Raw genomic sequence first — 7,486 nt, 5'->3', positions numbered from 1 at the left:
ATGTGAAGAAGTGTACGAACACTGCAATATGTGGTTGTACAATATGCAATAAGAATTGTATTTTCAAAACTGTGGAGTCTTTTAGGGTAATATTGTAATTTTTGTCATCCAAGCATTTACTGCTACTATTCTGTGAGGCGTGTACTACTTTATAAACACGTGTAGAACTATTCTTTTCCATCCCGCTTAATAGTCTGGTCATATAAGCGTATTACCTCCTTTTTCCAGTTCTCTTCTTCCTCTCTCTTTCCCTACTTGGTAGGAGTAATTTTTTAAAAAATTCTATATCTCTTTGATGGTGAGTGTTTCTACAATTTTCTTCGTTCATTGCACTTTTTTGGATATATGTTAGTTTCAGCTCTCAGTTCTGGTAAGTTCCCCAGTCTATCTTTGCTTGTTGCCCTTTTGTTGGTAATTTCGTGCAATATTCTACAATTTATATGAGTCTTAATAATTGTATCTAATCTTCACATGCATGCCTAAAACTATATACCTTGATGAATGCCGATGTATGATTTTGGATAATTATTTCCTGATGTCTTTTGATTAATTCTCTTTTGGTACAAATTAGCTACTCCAAAATTAAATCGTCTCATAAAAAATCTAAAGTAGCAAAAGTATGAATTTTGTTTGCAAAGCTAGCCCACCTAAGGTTTGTCTCGATCTCCGCTATGATTACATGCCTCTTTCCGTTCATTTTTCTAAAATTTGTTTTCTTCCAAAATTTCTCGAACCGCCCCGTCGAATATATGCCTGATGTATATGCTTCACCGGCTTGTGTTCCAATCTCTTCTAAAGGAAAAAACATAAGACAATATCACACCTGCATATTTTAATATTTTTCAGCCACTCGTATTCATTGCTTTGTTTTTGTTTAATGTGAACATAAATAATACTGGAGTTGTTGAAGTGGATTATGCATCCAAAGTGTTTGATGATATGTCTAACTCATTTTATTTGGTGTAATGGAGTTCACAAATCTTATTTTGATTATTTTCAAATATGACAGAGGGATCAGCTGAAATAACCAATGCCCTAAGTGATGATTCAGGTGTACTTAATTTGTGATTGTAGGTTTCCAGCCTTCATAGGATTGCTGGCACCATGGAAAGTTAGTCAACTTCGCTCCACAAAATAGTAGTATTTGTCAGATCCATCACAATTGATCTTTGTTAGGATCAGCAATATGAGATGATTATATAATAAGCTTGCAGAGAGTCTTAGTCTCAATTTTATGCAGTGTAATGTCTATGTACGGTATTTAAGCCTGAAATTATCAGTAATCTTTAGCAGCTTGAAAATCACAATGAAGAGAACTTGGTTAAAAATGTTCCTATAAGTAACTATGCAAATTGATTTATAGTTTATCAATTAGTTCAACTTCTACAATCAATGCAAGAAAATTAGGCAGTCGAATGAGATGCTTAGCAACAAATTACAGTAGCTTTTCTATAAGGGCCTTTATTGCTTATCTGCGAATACACTTAGGATCACAAATTTATAATCAGTTCCACAAACGAGCCATAAATATTTATGTTACCTTCTTGAAAAAAAGGAGGTATGAAGATTTTCCATGACTTCATATTTCAGGTTAGTTCTTGACATAGTCTAATGAAAGATGGTAACATTGTAGCCTTCCAGTTGTGAGAGTGCACAAAAGATTAAGGACGACCAAATCTCTCCCTCCCTCCCTCCCTCTCTCCGTGGATATTTACTTAGTTTCTCCCATGTGAACTCTTTCCTACATGCTATCTGGTTTGGTATCGTCAAAAAATATACACAATAAACAATTAAACATCACAGTTAGTATGGTAGGATAGATTATCAAACATTATAGTGAATATAGCTTGTAATATTTATGTACATTAACCAATATTGTAGGGATAACTTTCAAAGGAGATACTTAAAATGAATTTATTCTGCAAAACTTTGCATTTGAACTTGTGTATAGGTGTTTTGTGCATTTGTAAGTTTTTAAGTTGGTATGACATCAAATGACAATGGATTGTACAACTATGAGCTCGTATTTTCTACTGCCCTTATGCTAAGTATAGTGAATTTAATGCTAAAAACCTATTCCCCTGATTTCAAACACATACTTTTCTGGAAAGCTAAAGAACGATAATCCTGTTGACAAGAACGTCGCAGCATTTTTCATGAGTTGATGGAGTAATTGCTCTCGTGACGGGAGATTCTTTTTTCGTTTCTACACAAGGTTAGAATGTTAAATTTGTTGTTTGTCTAAACAAGATTGATAGTTTTTCGACTAACAAGCTCTCCACGGAATAGGCAACTTGAGAGACTTTTTCTGTTATATCCTTTTACACTTGAAATCTTTTCTATTGATTATTTATAGTTAGTGTATATTCTTTTCAGTTAGAGAAATGAAAGCTTTTCTATTGATTATTTTATAGTTAGTATATATTCTTTTTTGTTAGAGGAATAATGTACTGCGGGAGCTTTAACGTTTTAAGCATTTCTTGGCATTACTACAGAAGGAGGTAACGAAATATTTTTCTAAGCTTTTTTTCTGTCAAAATTTTGCTTAGAGGTCGAAACCTTAAATGTTCTACCTTATCAAAGATGAAACCTTGAATGTTTCTGTTGGAGATTTACAGAAGATTTCTGTAGTAAGACATGACCTTTCTGTGCATGAATAATTTTCTTTTTGTATGATGTATGTGCTTGACATGAATTGACATTTGAATTTGTTCAAGGCATGAGCTATGGTCTAAAAGTAACAATTTGAGCAAAAAACAGAATCCTTATAAGTGATAATTACATGTAACCAGTTGCTTATACTATTCCATATTTGTGGTTGTGGACGTTAGAGTTCTATGGATGTAAAACTCCTTAAGGTGAGAAAGCTTATTGAATATTGTTCAATTTAGCACTAACGAATTTCCTGTTGGCTTACTCAGTACTATACATACATGTCAAGTATCACCTGATTTGTCATATTACAATTATGAGTTAATGACACTTGGTTCTGTTACATGATAACATGATATGAATGAAAGGAAAATAAGTTCAATTTTTCATATTAACTGTATTTCCATGTTATGTTTAAGAGATTACAGAGGATGTCTCTATGATGCCACATAAAGTTAAAACTTACAGTTTTCTCTCTTTGACGTCTGGGATAGGATTTTGTCGTTAAATTTCCTTTGTAGGAAAGCACTATTCTTTGACTATCTATTTTGCATTTAGCAGAGTTGTTTGAAGGCTACAATCAAATTGTGGCTGAAAGGAAATTCACATATGAACCTATTGGCCAGTATTATGGGAATCAGAAGCGAAGACGTATTGTGAGCTTTGTGGTCAAATAAGTTTGTGGAGAAACTTGGAGAAAAAAAGTTACAGGAAGATTGATTCTTCTGTATTCAAATGGACTCAATGATTTGGTAAAATCTATTTCCTTCTTAACATGTGTAACAACCTCTCTCTCCGTATTGCATGTACCGATGAGTTGAAGAACTAGAAGTGGAAAAGATTAAGAGGTTTATTAATTTGTGTTCGGAAAGTGATAATTATGTTGGCCAGTTTAACATTGTTATTAATCTTAGATACTAATTGTTTTTTATGTTTAATGAAACATACAAAGAATGAGCTTGCACTAAATTATAATCATTCAAGAATAGTTATTCCTCCGACTGCTCCTTGTGATGCAGCAAACCATTGCGGCTAAATTGCCAAATGCATTAGACACTCTTAAAGCTCGAGACTCTAGAATCCTGAGGACATGGTTATGTGTTCCTTCTGAGCAAAGTTCACGAGTACAACATGATAGAAATAATAGAACTATAGAAGAAAGATGAATATTCTTGCTTGGTTAAGAAGAGTGAGTTAACTGAGAAAATTTTTAATTTTAATTTCTATAAGAAGCGTTGTATATGCCATCGCCACCATAGTTTAAAAGAAACTAAATACCTAACAAGTAGGCATGTGCATAAACTAAATACCTAATATGTCGGCCCGTGCTATGCACGGGCATCACCTCTCTAGTTACTAATATATAGAAACGGGACTTTGGTGGGACGAACAGGGGACAAACACAGGTATACCTGAAATTTAGTTTTAAATTAGGGTTAAATTAGTAATTACGGTCATTTCTATAGAAACACATGTGTTCCCTTTGTCCATCCGTATTCATCTATGTGTAGAACCCTATTTTCTCTCATTTTTTATTTCATTGTTCCTCTATCCCAGTTTCTCAGTCTTCACTCTTTCAGCGAGGCTCTTCGCTTTGCGGTTTTTTTCTGCAAGCTACTATTAATTTGAGCAAACCATGTGTACTGCACTTATATTCAACTATAGTCTATAGTAGTACTTCACATCTTAGAATTTCTCTCTCATTTAGAAGACCATCTCTGTTTGTGAGTATCTTAACTTTCTTATACTCTTTTCTGTTCTTCCATCTTTTAAATTGTAAATTTTTTTGATTGATTGGTTTGTAGTTTCTTATGTAGCTCTATTGTACTTGTGAATTTTGGTAGATTCTACTTTATTCTCCTTCTTTCTTTGTTGCACCCATTTCTTGGTGATGTGATTTTGATAGATCCAGTTTGGTTTTCTTCCTATCTTAGATTTTTCTGTTAAATTTCTTACATGCATGTTAGTAATTTGTATTTTGCTCACGATTTTTCAAAATAGATACTTAGTGTATATGTTAGAATACATATTTATTTCTGATTTATAGCTAAGAAATTAGCAAATTTTGGAGTGAGGCGGCTTTTAAGGGGAGTAGTCCTTGTCAATGACTACTATTTTTAGGTGCTACATTATTTCAATTTCGGCTTTATTCTGGAGAAATTTAACTCCTGCTATCAGCTCCTATAAAAATAACCAAGAAATATGTTAGATGATTATTTTTTATCTTTTAAGGGAATTTGAAACAACAGACATAGTTTAGTCACTCCTACCGGTTCTGAATATGAGAGGACTCTTTTTTGGTCCACATAAGAGATACTACTACATGAATAGAACAAATGTTAGATAAGTGGATCTGTTGATGCTATGCGATTGAGAATTTGTTGGTAAAGTTCATGAGATATTTGTGCTTCGACTAACTCCAGTTCAAGGAAGAATACAGTGTAGTTTGCAATGACAATAAACTTAGACTTGATATTTAAGGTAGGTTTTCTATGACTTAAATATGTATGTCAGTTTTTTCTAATTCTAAATTATTCTATGTAAAATATAATTTATTGTAAACTAAAGAAATCATTTTATTGGAAATATTTTTTATTGTCGTTTGTCTTATTTATATGTGCAACATGTAGACTGATATAACAATCATGGTGTCAAGTTAATGGTTATTATTGTTCAGGCAGAAATCTTGAATCCAATAATATATATTAAAAAACTATTAGAAGAAAGCTAAGTCAGTTGCTAATATTGAATCTAGAAGTAAAGTATTTTCTATATTTTTTATTTCAATACTAAAGTTGCAGCCTTTATCCAAGAACAATTGCTCAATACAAATACAACGCCAAAATCAGTCACTACCCATTATCAGCACACAAAACAGAACTTTGAAGTTCTTTATTCAAGAAAAAAAAACATATTCCCTGATACAAAAGTGCAAGGTGAGCCTTTTAACACCACTGATTGTTGTAGATGTTATCTGTTTTGTAGAAATTCCCTGAAATTGCATGCATGCCAATTGTAGCTATATGACAATTTCTCTTTTAATTTGCAGCATTCTGTCTTTAAATGTTACTTTTTTCCTGCACTATGTTCAATTGCTTTTCTGGAATTTATAGAGAAGTAAAATTTGAAAAGTAGCATGGCCTTTTTTCTGTTGCCAAAATGAAAAATGATTATGCTCCTCTAAGAAAGAGATTGATGCTCCTCTAACTGATGGACAGGTGCCACTGAAATCTATCATTCAAAAGAGATATATTTTTTCTATTTGTTACATTAAGTTTATTTGAATTTGATTGTGCAGCTAATATTAAAATCGTGGAGCCTAAATTTGTGTTTGAAGATCAAACTGTTAAAAATAACCAACTCTTGGGGTAGTTAAGCATATTGAAGTGGAAGTGCAGATACACCTTGCACTTTTAAGTTTTTACTAAGAAAGGTAGTAGTGATCAAATACAATTGTGGTCTTTATTTTCATGATCAATACAATTGTTACCAAGTATAATAAAAGGTCTCACCTTACTTGAGTCTTTGAATATGGTGAACCAACTACTACTACTACTATAACATCTGGTCTTTAGATCTTTAGTGTGTTTAATTTGGTGATTGGATTATAATTGAGGGTAGATGTTGGCTTCATGGAGCTCAGACCTTCTGAAATTGCTGAAATTGCAGCAACACTGGCAATGTCTATTTAGTCGTCCAGGGAAAAGCGAGCAAAAAATATATTGAAAGGTTAATGCAATAACCTTACTTCCTCATACAAGTACAAACAGTAATTTTCTTTAGTCTTGATTCTTGAGGTATTGGTATATTCTCTGATTTATTTTTGGAGTCTCTGTCCTACAATAATGTGGTAGCATGAAGCTAGTTTTGAACGTAATAAGTTGGTTTTCTCTGAGACTATCTTCTTTTAACTATGTCTTATAGCTCTTTATTGGCTCCTTTTTGATGGACTATCTACATTGAGCATGTGCATGTGAGACCCTGTCCTGTGATTTGATTTTATGAAATATTGATAAATCTGACTCTCCCAAGTAGTGCTTTTTCCAAGAAAAGGAGATTAAACTGAAATGGACTTAAATCTGAGGATATAAACAGAGTGAGACCGTATTTCGAAAGTAAATGAGAAAAAAAAGCATAAAGAAAAAAGAATAAACTTTTCAAGATTACCAGCATGCATAACTGCTTGATGATCTTTCAAGCTTTCAATTTTTGGAAACACTTCTCCGGATTCGCATAAGTCGCATATTGTTGGTCTAGAGTGGTTCGATTTTAGTTTACCGATCAATAATTTGTTAAAACTTTCACACTATAACTACAAATTCGCAGGGATATTAAAGAGGAAGAGGATGAAAAATATAAATTGAAGACAATATTTATATAGTAAAATTATCATACTGCCTGCCTGCTCGAACCAACTATCATGTGACACTATACCATCTTCCAGAATTGCATGCCTCAGGGAGTAGCATCGTGAGTGGGACTAGCAATCTTTTGATATAACAGAGCTCACAAGAGACCTCTAGGATGTTGAATTGTGAGAAGTTTTCTTTCTTAGAAGGCTAGCTGCTGCTTTTTGTGAAATTATCGGCTCTGCGAACTACTTTTCTGTTTCCATGGACAACATCCCTAAACCTTACTTGGAATAAGCTGCTGCAACATTGGAGGTTGTAGGGTTCTTGGATGGGTCACAAACTATTGAGCTTTTGATCTGCTTGGCAGTTAAAAGTTATTGAATTGATCCCATGAAGAAGGTTATTTCTACTTGTCACACCTCCTTTTTCACCTACACCCCCGGAAGAGTGTATAATGGAGTTTTTCCAATTAAAGGACAATC

At 33.1% G+C, this 7,486-nt stretch overlaps 1 long non-coding RNA gene across 1 annotated transcript; it reads left to right on the top strand.

Moving 5' to 3' along the window:
- The first annotated feature begins 200 nt into the window (after positions 1–200).
- LOC104236036 (uncharacterized) lies at positions 201–3,583 on the top strand. Its single transcript, XR_713341.2, has 2 exons — positions 201–370; positions 1,010–3,583. It is a non-coding gene; the product is annotated as an uncharacterized lncRNA (long non-coding RNA).
- The last annotated feature ends 3,903 nt before the right edge of the window (positions 3,584–7,486 follow it).

The sequence above is a fragment of the Nicotiana sylvestris genome, chromosome 3 (genome assembly GCF_000393655.2).
Source record: "Nicotiana sylvestris chromosome 3, ASM39365v2, whole genome shotgun sequence".
NCBI lineage: Eukaryota > Viridiplantae > Streptophyta > Magnoliopsida > Solanales > Solanaceae > Nicotiana > Nicotiana sylvestris.
This window is presented reverse-complemented; position numbering and strand designations above follow the sequence as displayed.